At 41.7% G+C, this 25,461-nt stretch overlaps 1 protein-coding gene and 1 pseudogene across 1 annotated transcript in view; one reads left to right on the top strand and one right to left on the bottom strand.

Annotated features, from left to right (window-relative positions):
* GFRA1 (GDNF family receptor alpha 1) overlaps positions 1-25,461 on the bottom strand; it is a 222,591-nt gene that overhangs the window by 73,041 nt on the left and 124,089 nt on the right. The gene's annotated exons all lie outside the window — the stretch shown is intronic.
* Positions 13,320-13,700, top strand: LOC118538391 (large ribosomal subunit protein eL33 pseudogene; annotated as a pseudogene).

Below are 25,461 nucleotides of genomic sequence, written 5' to 3'. Positions count from 1 at the left end.
TGACACTGGCATGAGGATTCTAAAATTTATATGGAAATGCAAAGGACATAGCATAGTCAATGCAATTTGAAGAACAACAAAGTTGAAGGAGTTTATACTGATCTCAAGATTTACCACAAAGCTGTACTTAGCAAGACACTGTGGTACAACATAGGCATAGACAAGTCAAACAATGGAACGTAAAACAGAACTTGGCTTAAATACACCCTCACATCTATAATTATTTGATTTTTGACAAAGTCACTTAAAAATATCTAATAGAGAAGTTCTCTTCAACAAACAGTATTAGAATAATTGAAAATCAATGTAAAAAACAATAACAAAACCCCCTACTTCACACCATACATAAAAATTAATACAAGATGGATCATAGACCTAAACCTAAAAGCCAAAATTACAAATTTTTTATACGGAAACAAAATAATCTTGGAAGTAGGCAAAGGTTTCTTAGGACCATAGAAAGCCGTAACATAAAAGAAGAAAATTGGTAAGTTAGATTTTAGCAAAATTTAAAAATTCAGTTCATCAAAAGACAGTGATAAGAAATGAAGAAAAGGAACAGACAAATCACAGACTAGAAGAAAATATTTGCAAAACACATATCTGACAAAGGATCTATATCTAAAACATATGTAGAATACACAGAACTTAATAATAAAAAACAACCCAATTGAAAAATGAGCCAAATACGTGAGCAGACACTCCACAAAAGAAGATAAATGAATGGCCAATAAGCACATGAAAAGCATTCAACACCATTAGTTATCAGGGAAATAAATGCAAATGAAAACCACAATGAGATCTGCTATACACCCACCACAGAGGTTAAAATGAGTCTGACAACCCCAAATATTTTCAAAGATGTTGAGCTCCTGGAATCTCATACGTTGTTGGTGGGAGTGTAAAATTATCCAATCAATTGGGGGAAATACTGGGCAGGTTTTTAATAAAAGTAAGCATACCACTACCCTATAACCCAGCATTTCCACTTCTAGGTATTTATCCAAGAGACATGAGAATATATGTCCATAAAAAGACTTGGATAAGAGCATGATTATGCTATATTGATAATAACCAAAAACTGGAAAAACAGCTCACGTATCCATCAATAGGAAAATGGCTACACAAGCTGTGGTCTATTCGTGCAGTGGAATACCACTCAGAAATAAGAACCCATGAACTACGGACACACACAATAACATGGATACAGCTCAACAATACTATGCTGAAGGAAAAAACGAAAGTCTTACACAAAAAATACACACTGAATGATTCTATAAATGTGAAGTTCTAGAACAGACAAACCCAATTTATGATGAAAAACATCAGAGGAATGGCTGCTTCTAGGGGTTGGAGGTGGGGATTGGCTGGGAAGGGGCAAGAGGGAACTTTCTAGAGTGATGGTAACTTCTACCCTGATAGAAGTTTGAGTCAAAACCTACAGAATGGTACACCTAAGGTTTGTACATATATAAATTTTACCTCAAAAGGAATAAAAATTAAACAAATATTAAAAACTGGTTATTAATAGGTACGCTAAAGCATGTAGGGGAAGTATATTGATATCTGCATTTTAAAAACGTAGATTAATTGATAGGTGGAAAGAAGGATGGATAGATGGATACTTAAAGCAACTGTATTCTAATTTTTTTTTTTTTACGATTTTATTTATTTATTTGACAGAGATAGCGAGAGAAGGAACACAAGCAGGGGGAGAGGGAGAGGGAGAAGCAGGCTTCCTGCCGAGCAGGGAGCCTGATGCGGGGCTCGATCCCAGGATCCTGGGATCATGACCTGAGCCGAAGGCAGACGCTTAATGACTGAGCCACCCAGGTGCCCCAACTGTATTCTAATTTAATGATAGAATCTAGATGGGTTAACTGTAAAATTTTTTCCACATGTTTGAAAATGTTCAAATAAACAATTGGCAAAAAAAAAAAAAAACCAAACAAACCATAAAACAAAAACAGCCCAGATTCATATATACCCTATTAAAATAAAAAGTTTATTTTAACATGCCCAGAATATGGAAAGCAGCAACTCTTAGCACCCCTTAGCCTCCTTTCTTGGTTAAACACTCCTGAAATCATAGGACACGTAAATGAGAGTTGAGTTTTCATTTGGTAAGAAGATTGATACCCGTTATCTATTTGATAGACACCCCCGCCCAGGGCATGCACAAAAATGCTACGTTCATGACTCGAGGGCAGATGGAGGAACATGCAGAATGATTCCATTTAGGCCACTTGAGTCACACCCAATTGGCCATCAGCTCACACAGCACATGGAGGAGCAGGAGTATGCCTGTGTTTTACGGTTTGGGCGCACGCGCCTCCTGGCCTGCCCAGAAGGCTTCCGGACAGCTTTGCCATAACTCTGAGGACCATCCTCCCCACAGCTCATTTCAGAGCTCAGCACTAAAATGCTGCTTTCCCCTCCTCCCCTCCATCTCTAATCTCTCCCTCCATCTGCTGTTATTCATTCTTTAACTTGGTAGAATGTCTGGGATGCTGCCTGAATGGGAAATATTCTCAGAATGAAGGCTGATTACTAGAAATCCTTTTTTCTTGTGGGAGGACGCCTGTGTGGGGGCTGTGCCGGCTAAGAAGCCCCTCTCCAGCATCAGCCTAGCACTGTATTCTAGAGAATGCCATCGAACTGGCTTTTCCTTTCAAAGTTGGCTAGAACCATGTTGTTACTTTGCAGGTTACGTATTGCTTTTCTCTGTCATCATTCTAAGCCTCTTTGGCTGTGATCACATCTGATGTGACTTATTTCCTGTTTTCCTGGGCACGGGAGGTAAAACCTGCATTGCAATGGGAGGGCCAGCTCCCAGATACCGGGGAATACAAAAGGGTCAGGTGTTGCTGAAAAACACAAAAAACAAAAAAACAAAACAATGAATTAATTAGGAGTCAGGGATTTTAAATGTGGTCCAGTTATCCGAGTGTCTTCATACAATTCAGCTTTCCCCCAGTGGACCTCAGTTTCCCCGTTTGGCAGATGATATATCAAAGTTCCCTTCAAGCCTCAAGGTTCTTTGATTTGATGGTTATGATAAAAAAAATGCCTTTTCTGATTATGACATCAAGTATTTGGGATAAAACTTGGTGATCAGGGACAGAATGTAAAAAAAAAAGAAATATCCCAGCACTCGAAAGCACTAACCTCTCGGGTATTCGCTGTTTCAAAGAGTACATGGACCAACGTTTCCAACTCTGACCTACAGGCAGAGCAAAAGTAAAAGATCCCTCCAACATTGGGAGATGTGGAGGTGTCAGGCATGAATTATGCACCGGAAGAAGCTTTCACATTCTAAATTCCTTTGGAGCAAGGAACTGCCTTTATCCCAAGTACAATCCTCACACTGTCCCTAATCAAAGAGGCTATCACTCTGGCCACAGCCCCTCATTACTTACACTTAGATTTACACTTAGAAAATGCCACCATTATTGGCAGATGTGGGAGCTAGCTAACCAGTCAAAATGATTCAGGATGAAACACAGATGGAAACAACTAGAAATCCATTTCTATAGGTTATGAGGTGGAATAAAACAGTAAATATATTAAAATCTGCAAGGCCTGCATGAAGATGTGGTTTATTAAGCAGAAAGTTCACAAAGCATGGGGGGAGAATGTTCTTTATGAATGCCTGCCAATTTCTGGGAATCTTTCTGCCTTTTTTGGGCTGCAGAAGTGCATTCACAACCGGTTTCCTCTTTCTTTCTGACTGGATTAATTACCATGTTAACACAACTAGTGTTCTTCTTCTAATAGGATCCCTCTAACGTGTTATTCTAGCAAAAAAAAAAAAAAAAGGGCAAAATCGTCAAGATCTTCACAGGGGCAGAACAAGCTTTTCTGGAAGCTTACATGTGCAGTCTGGTCTTCTGATATCCACGTGCATCAGATGGCAAATCTGATCATACACGTTGTGACCCTTGCAACTGATCCTTCAAGAGCTCGGCCTTTTCCAGCTGGGGTGCTAAAAATTACATTTAAAACGCACATGTTGGCTCTTTGCAGCCCATTTTGTCATTCATACACTGTTCCAGGCATATTGTATTACACAATGATGGATTTCCTCCTCACTCGTTTTTTTTTTTCCCCCTATATTACACGACTACACTGAACCTCGAGTCATGCCCAAGTTTTCTCTGGGGTTCACAGTGACTGAATTTTTCTGAAGACCTGTGAATTTGGAAAGAATTCTTCAGTCTGGTGAAGACCGTGCCCAATGTTAACCACAAGTCATGGGCTCACCCGATGCTCACTCACCCCAAGCTCACTCTTTCGAGCTTCCATTTTCATAATGGGCACCCTGGGGTCCACCAGCCCCGTCCGTACCTTAAAAAAATCAGATGCCTCCTGTAAGTGGTGTGCAAGTCACATGCTTGCTGCTGCAAGATGATTAATAGTGCTATCTCAGCAAATGGGATCATTACATTTTTAATTAACCTTTCCAACCTCCTCCACATTTTCCTTTTGTTATACATCGGATCTCTGAAGTTTTCTCTTGTTTATGTTCAACTAGGTTTGAAATACAGGCATGAAAAAATGATAGCAGGTGATGCAGGAATGGTTGCCCAGGTGAGATGGCTTGTGAGGTGCCGCCTCATTGTACATGAATATGGGGACAGGCGCTCAGAATTCGGTGGCTGGGTTCCCACCTAATTTTTGTTTTGGCAGCTTCGCGTTATTTAATGGCCTTGGCTACCAGGAAACTGGCTTTTTAAAATCTCTTTCAACCTAATTATAATTACGGTGTATAAATCATACAATGATCGATTATAAAAATCTCGGGTTCATAAATATTTAACTTAGCATTTAAATCCACACTGCAGGAGTGCATGAAATTTCTGAGCCCATCTCTCTGCAAACAACTGCTTTATTACAGTTCCAATGCCAATTACTGAAAGCTGAACCAAGTTTGTCTTGCAGTACACTCAGGCACATATCTGAGCACAAAGGCTTTCCGTGTATTAAGATGGCACGATTTTGTTATTTCTAAAAAATGCATGCCTCTCATTAAAAAGATATTCTGCGAAGTCCTCTATCGTCATCTTTTAATTCCTCAAGTATGGAGAGACACAATTATGATATCACACATAAAAACACTCATTAAAATATGTTTCATCTAATGTAAGATTAATTCCGAGATAATTGAGGTCAGATTTGTTTGGAAAATGTATTGTGACATGCGCAAACTCTGATGCAAAGAGGAAATGATCTTCTCCGAGGATTCGAGCAAAACAGCTAAATATTTTTCAGCAAAATCATAAAGCCATAATTGGATTTCAATTTAGTAATAGTCGGCCTAAGACAGGCCATTTTTAATAATCTAATTATGTGTTCAGGGCCTACCGCAGAACTCAACGATGGCTTCAGAACTATTAATTGTACTCAATCCTGTTGCATCTTCAACCATGAAATTTGCTATTACATGTAGGACTGGCTCCCGGTTATGAGTATTTTTTTTCCAATCTCAGATAATCTTTATAACATCCCCCAAAATGCCTACTCCTTTCATTTTCTAAAAGTGAACTATTTTAATGACTTTCTCTGGACCAGAACACTTGATCCCAAGGAGCTCAGGTTTGTGGTCCTTCTACAGGAAAAAAATTCACGATGAGATCTACAAAAATCTTCCCTATTTTTATGAAGAGATAGATACCAGCCCCTTGCTTTTGTCTGATTTTCATTAATTAAAGGTATTTAATTGCTAACATCTCATTAGCAGTAAAATTAATGAGTACTTCAACTACAGGAAAAGATCTGCATGATAACGTAAACCTAATTCATTTTCTGGGGTACAAACTATAGCTCCACCAATATTTAGGCTGTGCGAACTCCACTGATACTTAGTCATATCAACAGTAAAAGGCTAAGCACATCTTCAAAACCAGTGCTACTTCTCTCTAGAGAAAAACACTGAATGTTGGTCAACCAAGTAAAAAAGAATCTAGGTCCCTCTGCACACTTCCACTAACGTATCACCTCAGAGAGGACTAATTAGAAGGGAAATACGCAATGGTTTGTTTTCACTAATTGTCTAAGTTACTGTTAAATAAAAAGATAGCCTCAAAATAATATGCCCTGGGGTGCCTGGGTGGCTCAGTCATTAAGCGTCTGCCTTCAGCTCAGGTCATGATCCCAGGGTCCTGGGATCGAGCCCTGCACCGGACTCCCTGCTCCGCGGGAAGCCTGCTTCTCCCTCTCCCACTCCCCCTGCTTGTGTTCCCTCTCTCGCTGTGTCTCTGTCAAATAAATAAAAATCTTAAAAAAAAAAAATAATATGCGCAAACTTTTAAACTGGCATACTCAAATTTAGAAACTTCTAAGTGTGTGCCAGGCAAAGTAATCGCTCTGGGAAGCGGGACTCTTAGCCCAAGGAGGCTGCCAGCACTCCAGACATTTCTTGAAACTCTTCCCTAGGAGCCTGAGGCATATTCTTCAGAATACTCTGAGCAACAGCAAATCTCTGCATCGGGGATGGATTTTAAAAGCCAAATGTCACTTAGTGCTAAATGTGGTAATGCAGCAGGCAATAATGTTGTACAATGCTCAGGGGTAGAAAATAAGTGATAAATATACATAAGGATTTTTTTTCATTTGGGTGACTTACAAATCATCTCTGACAATAACCCGTGAAGTGACTCTTCTTGAAAAGGTGTTGAGCCAATGATAGCACTAGAATAAGTGTTTTGCTTCTCAAGGTGACTACTTTGAAGGACATTGTCCATTTGGATGTATGCGTTCTTGGTAGGCTCATTAGCCATAGTCATGCTGTACATTAGCTGTCTTTCTCCAAGGAGCTAGAGCAAAAAAATGCCACCAGAAGGCAGGCTAGCGGCTCGAATGTTACTTCCACTACACAATCTGTAAAAATGACTCTGGCCTCTTCTATACACAAAGAGAAGGGAAAGTATGCATTCCAAAGCCAAAGCATCAGCTAAAACAATGAAAAATGAAGAGGCTGAAGATCCTATTAAGTAGCCTGAATGATGGTGAGATAATAATGAATCACTGATGATGCTGGCAGTTGTTTTCAGCAAAGGGGATTTCAGCAAAGATAAGCTAAATATCAGGTCTTTATTTTTAGTTAAAGAGCATAAAATTCAATGCCTTTCCTCCCACGAGCCTATTTACATACGTGCTGTGCTACCTATTTGCCTTCACCTGCTTCCCAATTAATACCCCATTAAGCTGCTCCACCTGCAGTGGCTTTTACCTTCACCACAGCCTGGCAAACATCACTCATCTGTTACAGCTCAATTGTTTCTTTGGGGAAGAGAAAACACAAGCTGCTTGAATAATAATGGCAGGACTTGGAGTTTACAGAGTGTGCTTTCTCAAAAGCCAGTAGCCAGATGTGGAGGCCATTTCCAGAGAAAAAGCCAGTAGCCAGGGCAGAATGTCTAGAATTGAGTGTAGCCAACATTCCAGAAGATGATGGAGGGAAGGAATGTCCATCTTCAGTAGTCAGATCTGTGAATCCGGATTCTACATATGCATTTTTAATGATGGTTTGCTTCATTCAAGAAGGTGTTTCATGTCAAGTTGGGTTAATATTTTGTTTGGTTAAGGGTACTTAGGCAACTTATTTTAATTAAGATTAGCACATTGTTTCTCTTTTATGCAAATAGGTTTTAAGTGTTTGAAGAGTTGGTTCCTTCAAGGAGTGACCAAACCTAGGAGGCATCAGAAGCCCATAGAGAGCAAATTTTACAAAACAAAAATAAAAACATGGATTCCTGGGTCTTGTCCCAGCCTCTTAGAATCTGTGTTTTCACAAAGTACCTGAGTACTTCCATTGATCAGACTTGGAATTCACTGACTTCCAGTGAGCTAAACCTTTCATACTTACTACCCATCTGCACCCCCACTTATTTTCCTAGTAATCCTGGCTTTCTGGTTGGTTCTGCTCAGTTTCAGGAATTTAGTCCCTAAGAGGTGCTTTCTAGTAGGTAGCTCTCTGGGGCCTCATGCCTCATTCCACGAAGATCTTGTTGACAAGAGGGCTTTTCTTGCCCATGTTCCCAGTGTAACTTCAGAATCAAGCCTAGGCTAGATTTACCAGGTAGCCCTAGCACAGATACTTGCAAGGTGGGCTAAAACAAAGCCTCCTCTCCCCACGCCCCATTGCCTCCCATGAGCTGCAGAGGAAGCAGACAGAACAAGCGTGTGTGTACCCATCTACATGCCTCAGTGAACCTCTGTGTTTTATCTTAATGGTATGTTGGCAACTGTTCCTTTTCATTTCATCTCTAGCTTTAAATTGGTTCCAAATGCATTTACACATTTACCCTTCTGAGCCTCAGTGTAACTCCTGTTAGATCCCCAATTGAAGAACTACACCAGTTAGCTCAAGGATTAAATTTAAACCTTGGCATTTTACATACTCAGGACCTCCACTGTGTCTCTGCAACTTAATCTGCCACTCCGTCTCCTGCAGGAATTGCAAAGTAAATACAGCTATATCTGTCTGGTGTTCCGTGGGCACCAAGCCACCTCTCCCTGGGAGGCATTCTCCCACCTGGCTCCTGTCCACCGGATGCTGTGAGTCTGTGGAGGGAGGTGTGAAACCCAGCACACTCAGGCTGCTTCTAGAACATCTTTCCTCAGTTTCTCACACAAGCATATCAGCTATGGGGTTGTATCCCCAATGTACACACATAAATTAAGAAGCCTGGTTGTTCGCTGAGAACCACCCCAGCTCCTAGAGCCCAATATTTCCACTTAGCTATTTGCTTAGTCAAGACAGGTATAGGTTGGGCAAAATGCATGTGTTTCAATCCCAAAACTCCTGCAAGCTTCAAAGTGTGCCTTCTCTGATAAAGATCTGGACTTGTACACCAGCTAGTTTTTGTGAGAAATGCCACTTGAACAGTGTCGAGGCTGAAGCTGGCTATGAGTGCTGGGGTCAAGATGATCTTATCGGCTTTATGCCTAGAGAGATCAGAATGACATTCAGCACAACTGCGGGCGTGCAGGGCCAGCTGCTGATGCCGCTCTCAGCACCCCTGGATGTGCCAGAGGTACAGGGTCACTCTTTTGCTAGGGCATTCAGGAACAAGAGACATGAGGAAGGCCAGCCTCATGATGGCCAGCCAGGCTGCCCTTAAGTGGGGAAGGGATGGAGGGATGAAGAGCAGCAGTGAATTTCTGCCCTATAGGAGGATGGCTTGGGTCCCCGATACCCCTGCACTGATAGAAGAGGTTCTATATTATAAAAAACCCTGCTTTGTTTTTATTTTTGTTGTTGTTGTTGGTTAAAGAAGGCTCCACACCCAGTATGGAGCCCAACACGGGACCCAGACTCATGACCCTGAGGGCAAGACCTGAGCCAGAATCAAGAATCAGGTGCTTAACCGACTGAGCTACTCAGGCACCCCAGAAAAATCCTATTTTATGGTACAGGAAAAACCACACAAAGCCAGACCTTGTATCTCTGTGATTTAGCCTTCTCACTACAATAGTGCCAAACACAGGTATTAGCCTTTGCACCTTTGGCCTTAAAAAAAGAATAATGGCTCCTGAGAATTTCCCCTGATGTTTCTAGAGCTGCCCCCATTATCAGGAATGATCGGACAGAATCCTCCCTGTGGCATTAGCTAATGAACTGAGCCAAGAGAGCTGAGAAAGTTCCTAAAGTGGAAAATATGGTAGAACTAGGGTTCCCAAAGTAGAAGCATGAAGGTTGAAATGGAGATTGATCTGACTCAGGAAGAAAGCTGGCATTCCCAGGATTAGCAAGTGCCCTCCACGAAGTTCTTGGGAAAAACAAAACAAAACAAAATGGAAGTCCAGTTGGCCATTTGGTAGAGAACAAGATTTTCTCAGTTTCTATTTTATTTATTACATGTGACAGATGGTCTTCAATATTAGATTTAAGAACTATTAGTTTTAAGTGAAAGGAGATCCATCCCCTAGAGTCTTCTATGAGACCCTTCAAGGATTTCACGTAAGAAGTTCTGTTCACTATTTTAAGTGGGACCATATTTAGTGATGTTTGGGGGTAGTAGTGGTGGTTTATGCAGTTCAGAAACCAGGTTTGGCTTAGGAATACATTTGTAAAAGGAAGCAAAAATTAAATGTGTCTTTCAGAAAGATAGGTCAAATAGTATAATAACAGAGAACCAAAACTTTAGAAGCCTAGCCTATACCCTGAAAACTGGGAACTCATTTCTAGTATGGTGTCTGCATGTTAAAAAGAAAAGTGAAGGGCGCCTGGGTGGCTCAGTTGGTTAAGCGACTGCCTTCGGCTCAGGTCATGATCCTGGAGTCCCGGGATCGAGTCCCACATCGGGCTCCCCGCTCAGCGGGAAGTCTGCTTCTCCCTCTCCCGCTCCCCCCTCTTGTGCTCTCTCTCTCTCATTCTCTCTCTCAAATAAATAAATAAAATCTTTAAAAAAAAAAAAAAAGAAAAGTGAAAACAATTGTCTAAATCTGTTTCTTGATAGCAATGAGAGGTCCTCTTAGTGTGGCGAAGACTTCTTTAAAGTACCAATAACTCTGGAGTGCTCTGCACTTGAGAGAGAATAGAAAGGAAATGATAAATGTGATCACAAACCTCACACAATCTTCTAGGGAAAGGGATCACAATCATTTGCTAAGACCAAACACTGCAAAGGGGGAAAAGGTATCCACAGGAGATTAGTGTGTCAGTAAATACATAAAGTACAGAAGTCCCACATATTTGACATTTGAAGAACAAAGCTATCCATCAATGTCCTGGCACAGATCGATCAAATAGAATGCTACTGTTGAAAACCTAATAGTATGATGGTAATAATGTAGCCATAAAACCTCTGGTCTGTAATTGACTGCTTCCACTTGAAGCTAACGTGTCTAAAACAGTGACTAATGTTCACCTCCAGATTTCACTTGCATTGAATGACAATCAGTTACACCTCACACTAGTCTCAGTGGATGGTTTGTGCTGGATAATGGCTCAGGGACAGATGCCAAGGGGGTGCAGCGAGAGAGTACATCCCAAACGAGCAGCGCAGGTATGGGATGTTGAAATGCGGATCTCAGGTATGTTCCCTCTTGGCTGCCTCCTTTGCAAGGGCTGAAGCTGCCCCTCTCTGACAAAGTAATTAGAAATGTATGAGGCTGTAGAGTCTACTACCATTACAGAAAGTTCCTCAGAGCATCCAAGTCTTAGTTGTTGAGTTTTGTTTAGTGAGCATATTACTATAAATCACATTCCTGGATCCTAAGAGCTGATGCTTTCTCTTCTTCTTCCTTTTTTTTTTTTTTTTTTTTAAAGCTCCTACAAGGTCTGTGAGTTATGGATGCCAGTCTGGTGAACAGTTTGGTTAAGTGGATCTTCTTGGACAAGAGATGCAGCTGGACTGTCGATAGGGAGAACCGGAAGTTTGAAAGGAAAGTTTATTGCTGTTGCTAGATGACAAAACAAAAGATTATTTAGTCTCAGCACAAATTCAGAATCTTCCATCAGTACAAATGGCTGCCAAAGGGATTATTCATTGTCAGCATTTGCCACACCCAGACTGCTCAAGTTCAATGATGCCCAGCCGCACAGCAAGACCGTGAAAGGGCTGTGTCACACATCTTCGTGTTCTCTTTTGTTTTTAATCTCCAGTGAGGTTTTACCTGCACTACCTGAAAACCACTACCACTTCGGGAATGCTTCATTTCCAAGTATGAGCATTCCGCCCTTCCTTTCAACACACACCGGAGAGAAGCCCTCCGCATCTTTCAGTTCATGGTCCTAAGTAAAAGCCCTTAATGTGTTGGATTCAAGTAAAAGGAAGTCGTCCCTGGGTTTCATTATGGCAAAAATCCCCAAGACCTTTTCATGCCCCGAAATGGATTTGCACGTCTCAGGTATTCAGTTAGCCAGGAACTGTTGGTTACCAAAAGCAGAAATTACCAAAAGCATTGTGAGGCTCATTGTAACTAGAAATTTTAATTAATATGCCTGGTGGCTTCTAATGGACTTTGAGTACACATCAGATTGCTTTGTGCCCTTTGATATATACTTAAAGGTAATTGGGTAGTCTTACTGATGTATTTTTAAAGAGCAAAGTATTGATTAATAATGTTTCAGTATTAATATAACCACTTTGTGCTGATCAAGAAACATCAATAGTAGAAAACCCATATTTATCTACAAATTAACAACTCTATATAGATCTGTTACTTTAAACTAAATGGGGTGCATCCACTCATTACATTCCAATAGGGATGAGACTCCTCATAATAAAGATTAAAGCTGAAGTTGGCCTTATTTTCCCACTGCATGAAATGAAGGCTTTTCACCACTTCATGCCCCGGTGCAGCTGAAGACCAGCTACAGTAAAGCACGGGACCACTTCCCCCCTTACAGCCCGATATTTTTAATGCCTTACTTGAAAACATTTCATACTTTGGGAGATTTAATTGCTGTGACTGCCCAGCAGAATGAAATAAAAAATGATTGTACCACTCAGGATGGAGGTGGGGATGATCCCGGCTTTATCCCTGCTTAAAACCAGTTGTACGGCTCATATACTTGGAGTGTAAGTCCATTCAAATTGAATTACCACAAAGAAGAAGTGCTGGAGCATTTTGGCTACTGGTGATGAGTCGGTTCCTGAGGCTGGGTTTTAGGACCCTGAGCCCCGCGCGTCTCAAACAAATGGGACTAGTCCCTTCTCTTGTACTTATTTATTTTTCTAAAACCTAAGAGTCCTAATGATTCTACTCGAGAGGTTGGTTTGAATAAAATTCTTCAGTTGTCTTTAGCAGAGCATGAAGGGTCCACTGACCTCCCGGCCGTTATTCTGTGTGGCCAAGACAACGTACAAAATGGCAGCCAAGGCAGTTTCCGTGCGTGAGTCCCCAAGCCAAATTTCTGAAAGGCTCCCTTTGCTCTGAGCTGATGACAAAATACCCATAGGTTGCCATTGCTACCTGCATGTCATGTGGATTTAGACAGAGAGAAAGAGATAGCAGCTGACAGGGTCCCTGTCCTGGTTGAACTCCCCCCTCTCTCCCCTACAAGGTACATGGCTGGAAAAACCACAACCAGGGAAGTTCACAGACACAGAACCTAGGAGCCCACCCAAGGCAGTCATGGGACAAGGCATCAGGGCCCTGAGAAGACAGGAGTATGAGACTCCAGGAACCCAGTCCTAGGCCCATGTGTCTCACTCTGATGTGTTTTGACCTACAAGTCCACTGGCTTTGTTCAAAGAGGTGTGCCGGCCACAATGTCACTGCTCTGTTTGGGAGAACATCTGAATTGGGGCTCTGAAGGACATTTGATTAAACCAGTGACTCTTGGCCATCTTGGAGCTTGTGGAGGCCTGCTGGGAACAGGACTCCTATAATTCCAAATTATGTCTGGAAGGCTGTGGTCCAAGGCCATTTTTGCTGGCTATAAGCGGGGTCTCCGGAACCAGAGGGAGCAAACAGCCCTTCTTAAAATCGAAGGTGTTTATGCTCGAGATGAAACGAAATTCTATCTAGGCAAGAGATGTGCTTATGTGTACAAAGCAAAGAACAACACAGTGACTCCTGGTGGTAAACCAAACAAAACCAGAGTAATCTGGGGAAAAGTAACTCGTGCTCATGGAAACAGTGGCATGGTTCGTGCCAAATTCTGAAGCAACCTTCCTGCTAAAGCCATCGGCCACAGAATCTGTGTGATGCTGACCCCTCAAGGATTTAAATTTAATGAAAAGTAAATAAATAAAGGTGTAATTTGTTCTCTTGTAAAAACAAACAAAACAAACAAATAAAAACCAGTGACTCTTACTGTTTTTTGAGCAGATGAATCTCCCGGAGGGCTTGAATCCCACTCCTATTAGGGTGTGATTCAGTGGATCTGTGGTGGGACCCAGGAACCTGCAGTTTAACACACTTCCCATGTGATTCTGCTAGACCACATTTTGAGAAATACTGCACTGCTAGAAGAAATGGCTTCCTAACAAATAATGCAATAGATGTTAAGAAAGAAAAAAAGAAGAATGTAGCAGGAGGGGAAGAATGAAGGGGGGGAAATCGGAGGGGGAGAAGAACCATGAGAGACGATGGACTCTGAAAAACAAACTGAGGGTTCTAGAGGGGAGGGGGGTGGGAGGATGGGTTAGCCTGGTGATGGGTATTGCGGAGGGCACGTTCTGCATGGAGCACTGGGTGTTATGCACAAACAATGAATCATGGAACACTATATCTAAAACTAATGATGTAATGTATGGGGATTAACATAACAATAAAAAAAAAAGAAATGGCTTCCTAGAAGACGAAATCTATTAATGAGATCAATTTTCCACATCCAGAAGTATAACAAGCCAATAATAATCTAAGCCATAACCAGTATGGTACTCTTTAATAATTTTATCAGAATTCTATCACATAATTCACTGATTTGTTCACTCATTCATTCATAGTGTTCATGCTGACATTTATAGTGTTCACTATAGGCTAAGCCATATAAATTCTGCCCCTATTATTCCAAGACCAATCTACCTATTTGCATTCAGTTCAAGTGAGTGAATACTAACTAAACAAAGGGTATGGTATAAATGTGCTGTTTACCTGTAAGGAAAAATGTCAGCCAAGCAAAAAATAGCCCCTTCTTAAAAACTCAAGGAGCAAATATACCTAAGGAATAAAATACAGTTAGAATCTGGCAGAAACTATCAGCTGGCAAATGATGAACTACTTAAAAATAGTCTTATGACAACTGGGTATCCCCTTGGAAAAAGGTAAAATTAAATTTCTAAGACAAAAAAAAATTCTAAAGTGGATGAAAGAATTAAATGGGAAAAAACAAAATTTTAAAACTTTCAGAAGGAAGCATAGGAGATGATCTTTATGACTTTGAGATAGTTAAGGAACTTTTAAATAAGACACACATACCCCAAACATAAACTAATAAATTGACTACATTAAAATAAAAAATTTAGTACAACCAAAACATTCCAAAAACAAAGTACAAAGATAAGCCATAGACTAGGATAAGATATTTAAGTTCACAAAATGACAAAGAATGATATCCAGAAATCACATAGAACTCGTATGAATCAATATGAAAGAAGAATATGATGAGGTGATCAATAAAAGACTGTCAAGCATAAAAATATATTGCATTAAGATAAATTCCGAGGATGGAAAAGAATAGAATTTCAAGGTCAAGGGGCAAAGAGAGTGATATAAACTTTCTATTAAGAAAAATCTTAAGAGTATATTATTTAAATGGTGCTAGTGAGAATCAAATCATTACACTATTTTCATTTCATCGAACTCCTTGAAAAGAGTGCTCTTAATTTTATCATTAAATAACTATGTTACAATATTACATGAATTAAATCCTTTCCAACTACATGAAGCTAAGCGGAAATATTTTATATTTCTATTTAACAATGAGGAGGTTCACAGTTTTCTAAGATTCTTTTGGGGAATATCTGAGCAAAAGCAATTGAGGACCCCAGCTAAAGAGAACCTACTGGACATGTGAATAAATACAAGATTTTTCATTATTCATTGTTTACTTTCAATTAGCCATTATTATCACCCAAGTATCCACTGACAGAAGACAGGACAAATAAATTCTGAGATAGTCACATACTATAAAAGGCAATGAAAATGAATAAACAAGAGCTATATGCATCCAGATGGATAAATCCCAAAAGAATATCTGAAAACAAGGTAAGTTGTAAGAGTCTTTGTACGGAGTAGTAACATTTACATAAAGAATAAATACCTAAAAAACAATGTGTACACATACACAATACCCACATCTATGTATATATTTATACATGTAGTGAAGGTGAAAAAAAAAAAATGCAAGAGAATGACAAACACCAAGCCATGATGGGAACAAATCCACTATCTGTGCAGATCCCAGGTTTTGTGGTGTCACAACGTACATAACTTAGGAGGCTCTCTTTAAGGAGAAGAATACAGAGTTTTGAACAAAAATTGATGAGTATATTATTGTATATGCTACATTGTCAAGTATACTCCGGGTAGGAGAGCACTTGAGCAGGCACTTGTAAGAATAAAACCGTGTATTTATTTGACATGTTGAATGGTTTGACATGTTTTCCCCGGACTGGCTTCTGGCTCCGTACATCTCATACTTTGTTTCTCCCCTACGCCCACAAACATCAGGTGTAGGCACCACAGGACACATTCATACTGCTCTATGACTTCAGGTCCTGTGCGTTCGTGGCATGCCACGATGCTCGTGGGTGGGAACACGGGGCAGCTGGAGTATCCCAGAAGCTATGCCACCAGTCCTGCACTGGGACGTCTAGCGATAACTTACCCATACACAGAAGTAACTGGGACCCACATAAGACTATCCCGCTAAACCCAAACTCCACTTATATCACTGTTTACCTTTGTTTGTGTATTTGAAATGTTCCATGGAGAGACAGAGGCAGAGAACACGCTGAGTGTGCTCGCATCCCGAAGCCTCCCAGGGAACAGCGGCGGGGAGTTCTGCAGAAGTGACTGTGACAGTGGGACATCGGTCTGGCTTGAGGGGTGGGGTAGCCTGCTAGACCCTGGACAGCTGTCAGTCATCAAGGGTCAAGCTCAGGTGCACCACTGGCTGGCGCGGGCGGTTCACGCCACACCATCCCACCTGAAAACGCATATGGTGACACATCTTTTTTTTCCAGAAGGGACTGGTTTATGCACCCCGCTCCTGACTCCCCACAGAAAGGGGTACCTGTTTTATCAAGGCAAAAGAAATCGCTAGAGCCAAGCGGGACTCTGTCACCACATGTCACTTCATATCAGCCAGCGCATGTCAAAGAATGACAGAAAAAGCTGCCACCTGCCAGGGGCTCACAGAGCCCATCAAACCTCTTTTTGTAAAACACTTCAACAGTAACCAAGAGAAAATTTCCTTTATGATCCACGATGCCATCTCGGTGAATGAGAACGAGTGAAAAAATCTCATTTCCTAGGACTGGAGACAAACAGAGGAGGAAGCGACTCTGCAAAAGATCTTAAGTTAAAAATACACCCTCCACTCTTCCCACCTACAATTGCTCCTCCCCCACACATCCGTTTCCTGGGGACCACAGTGGAGGTGTCAAAAAGCAGCATGGAGCCTTTTTTGGAAGAGGAGTTGTAACAATTTCTACCTAAAATGACGGATATTATAAGCTATGACAGTTGGGATTCTTTCCACTGTGCTTTTATCAACAGTGATAACAACCAAAGTTATTTGCAGGGAGTGGGGGAGGATGCTGTTCTGAGAATTACGCCTTTTGTCTCCTGGCTTAACCTTGGAACACTTTAAAACAATTACCAAGAATTATATAACTTGAGGGCCAAATGTGATTTCAGAGAGAATCTAGTCCAATATTCTAATTTAAAGGTGGAGGAAAGCAGAGACGTGCCTGAAGCCACCCAGCCAGCTAAGGGCAGAGGCAGCAGAAATGCTCACGTCCTCCTGCGGCAGAGAAAGGTGAGTGGTGGGCAGCGCATACGGGCACAGACCCTCAAACCAGACCTACAAGCGTGTGCCTTGGGCGAGTGACTTAACCTCTGTGCCTCCATTTCTTCATCTGCTAAATGGGAATGTGGTAGCAACAATATGAGCCTCTAAAAGGTTGTTGGGAGGATTAAATGAGATAATATATGCCCAGCACCTACCAAGTGCTATTAGCACTGGTGGTTTTCGTTTTACCGTGACCCAGTTCGCTTACTTCTTCCACACTGCCATGACTCTGTCATCACAACCACTGTTCCAGAAAGAGCTTCACCGGGGGTACATACAGACAGCCTAATGAAAGTAAAATAATCCTGTCCATACGATGGCTTATGTAAAATAATTGGCTTTGATCTTAAGGCAAAGAAGTCATTAAACACGAGATGCAGCTTTTTCCAGGGCAGGGAAAAATGAGGGGAAGAACGAGAGAACAAGGAGATGCAGAACTGAGACAGGGAGAAAAATGCATCTGTATTCTAACGGGATCAATTTTTAACTTGATTCAAATTAAATTTCAAACGCGTTGTTTTTTAAAGGAAAGCAATTGTTCTAATAACCAGAGCAGACTGGGTCCAAGGACTGCTGCACACACCGAGACAAGGGACTGGCACCATGTAAGCCACCCCACAAGCCTCGGGGGTCACCAGCACATTATACGGATCGACTACCTCCAACTCAATGTACGTCTTTAAAATATGCTTCCAGGATCTTCCTGGAAGACAGAGCCACTGTCATGTTGGAGAAGTTATAGCAAATTAGTAAGGATCTCGACATGCTTGAGAATACTTGGGGTATAACAGTGAAGTCATTACTCTTTATCTCCTTGAATTCCAAGAAAGCAAGAAATAGCAGCACAATAAAAAAAAATCTTTCATAGCAGTTGATTAGAAAATATGGCCTGCGGAAAATCAGGCTCTCATCGTACTTTACACATTAAAAATCCAAATATGTTAGAGAAACTGGGATTTTTAACCCCCCACAGCTTTAACACAAAGGATCACATTAATAAGATACAATTTAGATTTGCATTTTTTAATAAGCTCGGGATCAAAGGGAATACATAGCTGAAGGGGTATTAAACTGTAGCACACAAATTGCTCACTACACGCTGGAAGAAGAAAACACGTTGCCTTACTGGGGGAAGACATCTATAATTTGAGCAGTAGAAAATGTATTCTTTCTTTGGTACATTATGACTGCGTACAATTTCCAGGCACTTCAAGTCGGTCCAGGTAGACGTGTCTGCTGACTCGGTCCATCCTAACGTTACATGTTCCAACATGTTATTTGAGGACATCAGTGAAGGAACTGATTTAGAACTTTTGATGTCATGCCCATTCCTGGTTATGTAAAGACAAGAATCAGTCATTTAATCCCTCAGGTTGGGTAGGATATGGTTGTGGTTTACTATTTATCAAAGCATTCTTCCTTATCATTAAAAACAAAACCACTACCATTTTAAAAGCTTGAACCCAGGGCCCCAGGGGCTGAGAGAGACTCCCTCATAACATCTTTCAAGCACACCAAGAATGACCTTCTGGAGATTAATGGTTATGTTAGTCAATATTTATTCACGATGTGTCTAGCATGGTATTAACAAAGCACTCTACATGCATTATTTTACTCTGTTCTCCCCATTTTAAAGATGAGGAAATGGAGGCCCAGAAAGACTAAGTGGCATGGCTGGGATTGGAATGCAGGCAGATCCCTGCCCTCTGGATCCAGGCATCCCTGAAGACCTAGTTCCTCCTCTGGCTGCCCAGCCCAGCCCACAAGACTCCATATCTTCTCAGTAGTATACTCGGGGTTTGCATGGCTCCTCCTCTTTCCATCTGGTGAGTGAGCTTCTTATAACCTCCTTTGCTGTCCCATCGCTCCTCTTAGGAAAAACCCTGGCTACACTGCATTTCCTTCAGGAATCTTCCCAGATCAGGGCTGGCCAGCCTTTTCTGCTGCTTGGTCTCCATGAGATATAGCTGTGTCTTATTCCCCTCTGTGAGTTAAGCAAGTTGAGTTGGTTTCTGTTATCCCCAACCAAGAGACCATTGACTACGAATCATTCTAAAGAGGAGCCTTTGTAGTTTGTGTTACTGAACGGATGACATGAGGAAGCCCCTCCCCTGGCAGGGATGCTAGGAACATACATGCACCTGTCACAAGGCCAAACAAGGAGGGAGCATTCAGTATGTCACAACCACTAATTCCTTCTTGTGGGAGAGACAGCTGATGATCATTAATATGGGATTAGAGTAGTAACTTTTGTTACTGGATAAAACGATATTTAAGGAGAGACTTTTGAATGGTAGTGATGGATCTGCTAGGGAGGTGAGAGGCTGCAAGCTCCTCTGGCAAGATGGAAAGAAGAGGGCCCACCTGGGATTTGTGAATGACACTGAAGAGGGAGGAGAGCAGGGCTTGATGGTGGGTGAAGATAGGATGCAGGAGGGTATATCCATGAGGAAGACCTGGGAGCCTGGCCGTCTTAAAATCTTGGATGGGCACGGGCCAATAACAAATGGTCATTCATTTATTTAACTGGTTATCAAGCATCGACCATGTTCTAGAAGTGAACCACAGTTTAGATTCCAGTGGGAGAGAAAAGCAAAGCAGGAAAATAAATAAAAAAGATATGCATTATGGAGGGAATAATTTCACAGTATGATGAGGAATCTGCCACCTGATTTAGGGAGAGAAGTCAGGGAAGAATCCTCCCCGTAGGTGAGAGAAGACCTGGGACCAGGAAAACCTCTGTGATTTGGAGACACCAGGAATAAGGCTTTTGTGTCTGGAGCAGGATATGAGAGGGGCAGTGGTAGGAAATGAGGCCAGACAAGCTGGCAAGGGCAGGGATGCACAGATTCATGAGCATGGAAATAAGCTTGGATATTATTTGAAGTGCAGTGGGAAATCATTGAAGGCTCTGAGCAAGGAAGTGACATGATCCTATTCACGTCTGCTGGGTGGAGCATGGAGGGCATGGTGGAGTAAGGTGAGCAGAGAGGAAACAGGAATACTGGTTGGAAGGCTAGCGCGATAATTCAGCACCCTACACTGTGCCATCACACAACATCATCTTCGCAATCACCATTTAAAAACGTTCACCAGAAGGCACCTCTCTAGCAGCATATTCACCCACTCAGCAGCAGGCAGGTATATTCCAACTTAAACATTTTAAGACAATGTCCTTTAGGTATTTATTTATTTGGGGGATGTTACAAAATCACACATGCTTGCTACCGTGACCATGAAGCAAAGTTGTGCTGTGGACTTTTTAACATAATTTAGACTTATTTTAATATCTGCTGCACTAGATTTGCTAAGCTGATGACTTTTTATTATTCAGCAAGTAATTATTGTTTGTTAGGAAGGGAATGGAAGACAAGTCCTTTTATTAAGCCCTGAATTGCACATCAACACTGGACTGAGCACTCTATAAACCTAGTCTTATTTAATGGTCAGCACCATCAATCAACCAACTATCCATCCATCCATCCATCCATCCAGACATCCAACAAATTAAATACTCTACGTGATCCTCTTTATTGTCCCAATTTTACAGATCAAGAAACAGACTCAGGACAGTAAAGTGATTTAACACTACAAAGGCAGTAATGGAGCTCCTGAGTCAGGAGAGCAGGTTTAGAAGCTGGACACAAAGGTTTTCAAAAGATGCAGAGACAGGGAAAGCAAGGGGAATGCTAAACAAAGCATGAAGCCTTCCCAGAGCCCCCAGGGCAAGTGTGTCACTATGCCCCCTCCCTTACTACATCTTTCTGGAATTCCTGGAGTGGGAGTAGGCTTGTACAGATGAGGACTAGGGCACCTGTGAAAAGTAATTAGTCTCCCCTGGCTACCTGGTCAGGGTCAAGCCCTTTGCAGAGCAACAGGGCTTTATCAAAGATATCCCACCTGAACAATGCCAGAGTTTCTGCCAGGTTGGGTATTATCTGTGGCTTTGGACATTAAGCATCCATCACTTTAGAATATCACTTTGGATAGCTTTCCCTTTATTTGAGAGCTCTTTCACAAGTAGTGATGCCACAAACTGTGAAAGTAAACAGTAAAGCTTCTAGAAAATAGGAAAATATAGTAAAGACCCGAGATAGACAAAGATTTCTTAAAGCACAAAGAGCACTTACCATGAGGGGAAACTGATAAGTTGGACTACATTAAATAAACAAACTTCTGTTCATCCAATGATACCATTTCAAAAATGAAAGGCAATCTACAGTGTGGGAAGAGATATTTGCAGTACATTTCTGACAAAGGACTTGCATCCCGATTTTATAAGCACTCAACGAATCAATCATAAAAAGACAGACAGCTGGGTTGAAAAATGGGTGAAGTACTCAAACATGCAATTCACAAAAGAGGACATTCAAGTGGCAAAAAAAACAAAAAACAAAAAACATGTAAAAGTGCTTAACATCATTAGTCATCATGGAAATGCAAAAAGAAAACCACTACCCACCCACCAAGATGAGTACAATGAAGGGACAAAATTTAAAAAACAGAACAAAACAAAAAAATGCATGGCTGAGAATATGGAGTTTCTAGTAGTCTGACAGTGTGCTGGTGAAGAGTGTCAATTAGTACAAGCACTTTGGAAAAATAAACTGATGGTCCTAAGGCTGAATATAAGCATTCTCTTCTGACCTAGCAATTTTACTCAACAGAAATATGCGCACGTATTCCCCAAAAGAAACCTACAAGAATTTTCATTGCAGCATTATTCAATAGCAAACGGGATGTGAGCAAATGTCTAATGGACTGTAGGACAGATAAACTCTGATGTCGTCACAGGACCGAATACTAGACGGCAATGAAAATGAGCAGTTGCTACATGCAACAACATGGATGAATCTCAGGAATGTAGTGATGTCAAGCAAAAGAAGCCAATCTCAAAAAGCACATATGATATCATTCCATTTATGTAACATTCAAATGGGCAAGCCTAATCCATGCTGACAGGAGCTGGAAAGGTGGCTCCTTTGATGGGGGGCGGTGACTAGGGAGGGTGAGGACGGGGCTTCTGGATCCTGGCAATGCCCCATTTCTCCACTGGGTAGTACTTACGTGGCTGTGTTCACTTGGTAAAATTGCATCTAGCTGTACAGTTATGGTTTGTTCACTAGTCTATTAACATCAATAAAAAAGTCAACTTTAAAATTTAACTTTTCAAAAGTGACTCCGAACATCTTTATCACAAGCATTGATTGGGCACCAACTATATACGAGGCTCCGGGCTGGTGCAGAGAGGAGAGGAGATCTGCCCATGCATAAGACCAGGTCCCTGGTCTAGCGGCGCACCAGCTTTGACGCCCCTGGGCCTCTCTCCCGTGGCTACCCAGGCTAATCAGAGAGACTGTTAAATAGAGACTAATCAGGAGAGACCCTACACAAAGTAACTGCCAGTTCTTCAGAAAAGGGAAGCATCCTGAGTAACACAATTAACCGCCCGGGATCTTAGCTGTTTTCTAGAGTGGGTATTTATATACCAGACAGAGTAAAGCTGAAAACACTTGTCATTTTCAGCCCCATTTTAAAATAATATTGTTAATAGCGTCTCAGAACTCTTCCGTGTCAAGAACTGTGTGTCATCTAATCCTCATGGTGATCCCATGAGATATGTGTCATTATTCCCGTATTAAAGCTACAGAAACAGATTTAAAGCAGGTGAAGTAACTTGCCCAACAAAGCTGATGACTGGCAGAGCAAAATGGATTAAATTCAGGTCCTTGTGCTCCCATGCCCTTTTAAGAATTGGTGGTGCTGTTCTAAACACAGGACGGTTCCAAATACAGACTGTCCCTCTAAATCTTTGCCCTTCTAGTGGAGGAAGGGAAGAGGCAAGCAACAGATGTCACCTGTCCCCTGCCCTTCTTTCGCTCATGGGGTGCCGAGAGGCAGCCCCAGAATGAGACTGATTTGTTCTGAGTCACCTGCAAACATCTAGAAAGGGCCCGATGAAAACAAAGGCTTTTCTTCCAGAGCCCAGACACGGATACAACATTAATGGAATACAAAATTATAAAATACGACTTTGTATTTCACCCCCAAATTCACTGATTTCCTGAGCAACTTGCATCCTTGAAGCACGGTCAGGTTCGGGAAAAGATGGTTAACAGAGGCAAAGCTCTGAAAGCAATGTGCTGAGGAAAATGCCGGAAAGCGCAATTATTCCTCTAGCACCTCATGAAAAATTGAAGGTTTGGCTGTCAGGGTGTAAAAACAGCCCGGCTTTTGTGCCACCAAATCATCACACTAGACGCATGCTGGAAATATAGGCAGTGCCAGAGCCATCGAGGTTTATGACTTGGTAAAAAATAGATGGTTGTAAAGACCAACTCTGGTTTATGAATCTGGCCAGTTGGAAAGGGAGAAGTCCTCTGTCAGAACAGGCTTTCCAACACACCCGCTAGAAAATGCTAGAAAACAAAGAAGTCTACCCTCCCACGCAGGCCTGAGTCGCCCCAGCAAATCAGCTGCACCCAAAGCAGGTACTGAATGAGACTATTTCCACTTAGCAACGGAAGGGAGGGATGCAGGGCTCCACATCGACCAAGCCAGATGAAGTGCGCCCTTCAGGACAGGGGATGGAGCCAGAGCTTCCTGAACTCCTCCGAGTCCGAGATTCTAGATGGTAGATCGGCAAGGACAACAAAAGAATATTCCTTTTAATGAGAATAATCTATCACCACTATATCAATCTGATTAATGTAATGGGACCATTTCAAAAGGAGGAAATTACAGGTCATTAGGCATAATTTCAAATTAAGTTAGGGGTTTAAATGATTTTCCTCAGTTTTCTGAAGAATTTACCCAGAATTTTATTTTGCATGTTTCATTCAAAGGATAAATGATATTTACATGACTTTACAAACCTTTCCTGTGCAAAGAACTGTGTGTGCTGGCCTGAATGCTGGAATACAGCTAAAACCGTTTCAAAAATCTGTCTTGCCCCCCACGTCTCCCATGCAGTGGTCTTTTGTTTTTGTTTTTGTTGTTGTTGTTGTTGTTGTTGTTGTTGTTTTCTGGTTCAATCAAACATGTATCCCCTCCTGGCCTATGCTTTATTTATTTTATTTGGTGATAAAACAAACACCTCAATTCCAGGTTGTTTACAAAACAGTTTGATAATCCGATTCCAATTAAACGGCTAAGAACTACAATAAGGACAAAAATATAAATTATGTTAACCATCTGTTTTTGGCTGACAAAGGCAGCAAATGGAAAGGTTAAGTTGATACTCTGCATTTAATCTGTGCTATTGTGGAAGGAAAACCCAATTAGAGATGGTATTTCATTGCAGGCTTTACACTGTTTCCTTTTGTTCTTTAATGTGAGTTGTACCCATTCTGTTACCAAACCAGGGGAGGGTTCATTATCTCCTCCTCCAGCGTGCTACACGAGGGCCCTCATTTATAAATGGATAATGGCTAATGCCAGTGAATTATAACCAGTTACTCAACTGCCCCATCACTCCTTGGCAGCGTTCAGCAGAACTGTCTTCACCCCGTCACAAAACAATGGGTTCCCACTGCAACCCGGGGTGTTCGCCCAGGTAGGATGAACAAGGTGGGAACTCAGTGAACAAGCGCTTTCAAACATGAAACAAGTAAAGGAAAGTTTAATCCAACCATTTCCTCTGTCATTAGCTCTCCAGGAGCCTCTGGTATGTGGACAGTGAAGTCAGAGGGAGAACATTTGGAAGTCTTTTACTGAAGAGATGCTGCTGATTGACCCGGATGCAAATTGAACGCCGTGCGGAGAAAAGTAGGGTTTTAGTGACTTCTTCTGAAGGTCCAGTACTCCAAAAGCTGCTGGATCTTCGCATCCAATGTCCAGGAGGGGTAGACATGCTGTTTGAACTAGCCACCTGGGGAATTCCCAGCACACCAGCCCTCCTGAAGATGGGAAGCACCATCCTACTCGCCACTCGCCCCAGAATCGAGAGTTCTGCTCACCTAAGCCTTCATTCTTCTGAACATGCT

This window comes from Halichoerus grypus, chromosome 7, assembly GCF_964656455.1.
Source record: "Halichoerus grypus chromosome 7, mHalGry1.hap1.1, whole genome shotgun sequence".
Lineage (NCBI taxonomy): Eukaryota > Metazoa > Chordata > Mammalia > Carnivora > Phocidae > Halichoerus > Halichoerus grypus.
This window is presented reverse-complemented; position numbering and strand designations above follow the sequence as displayed.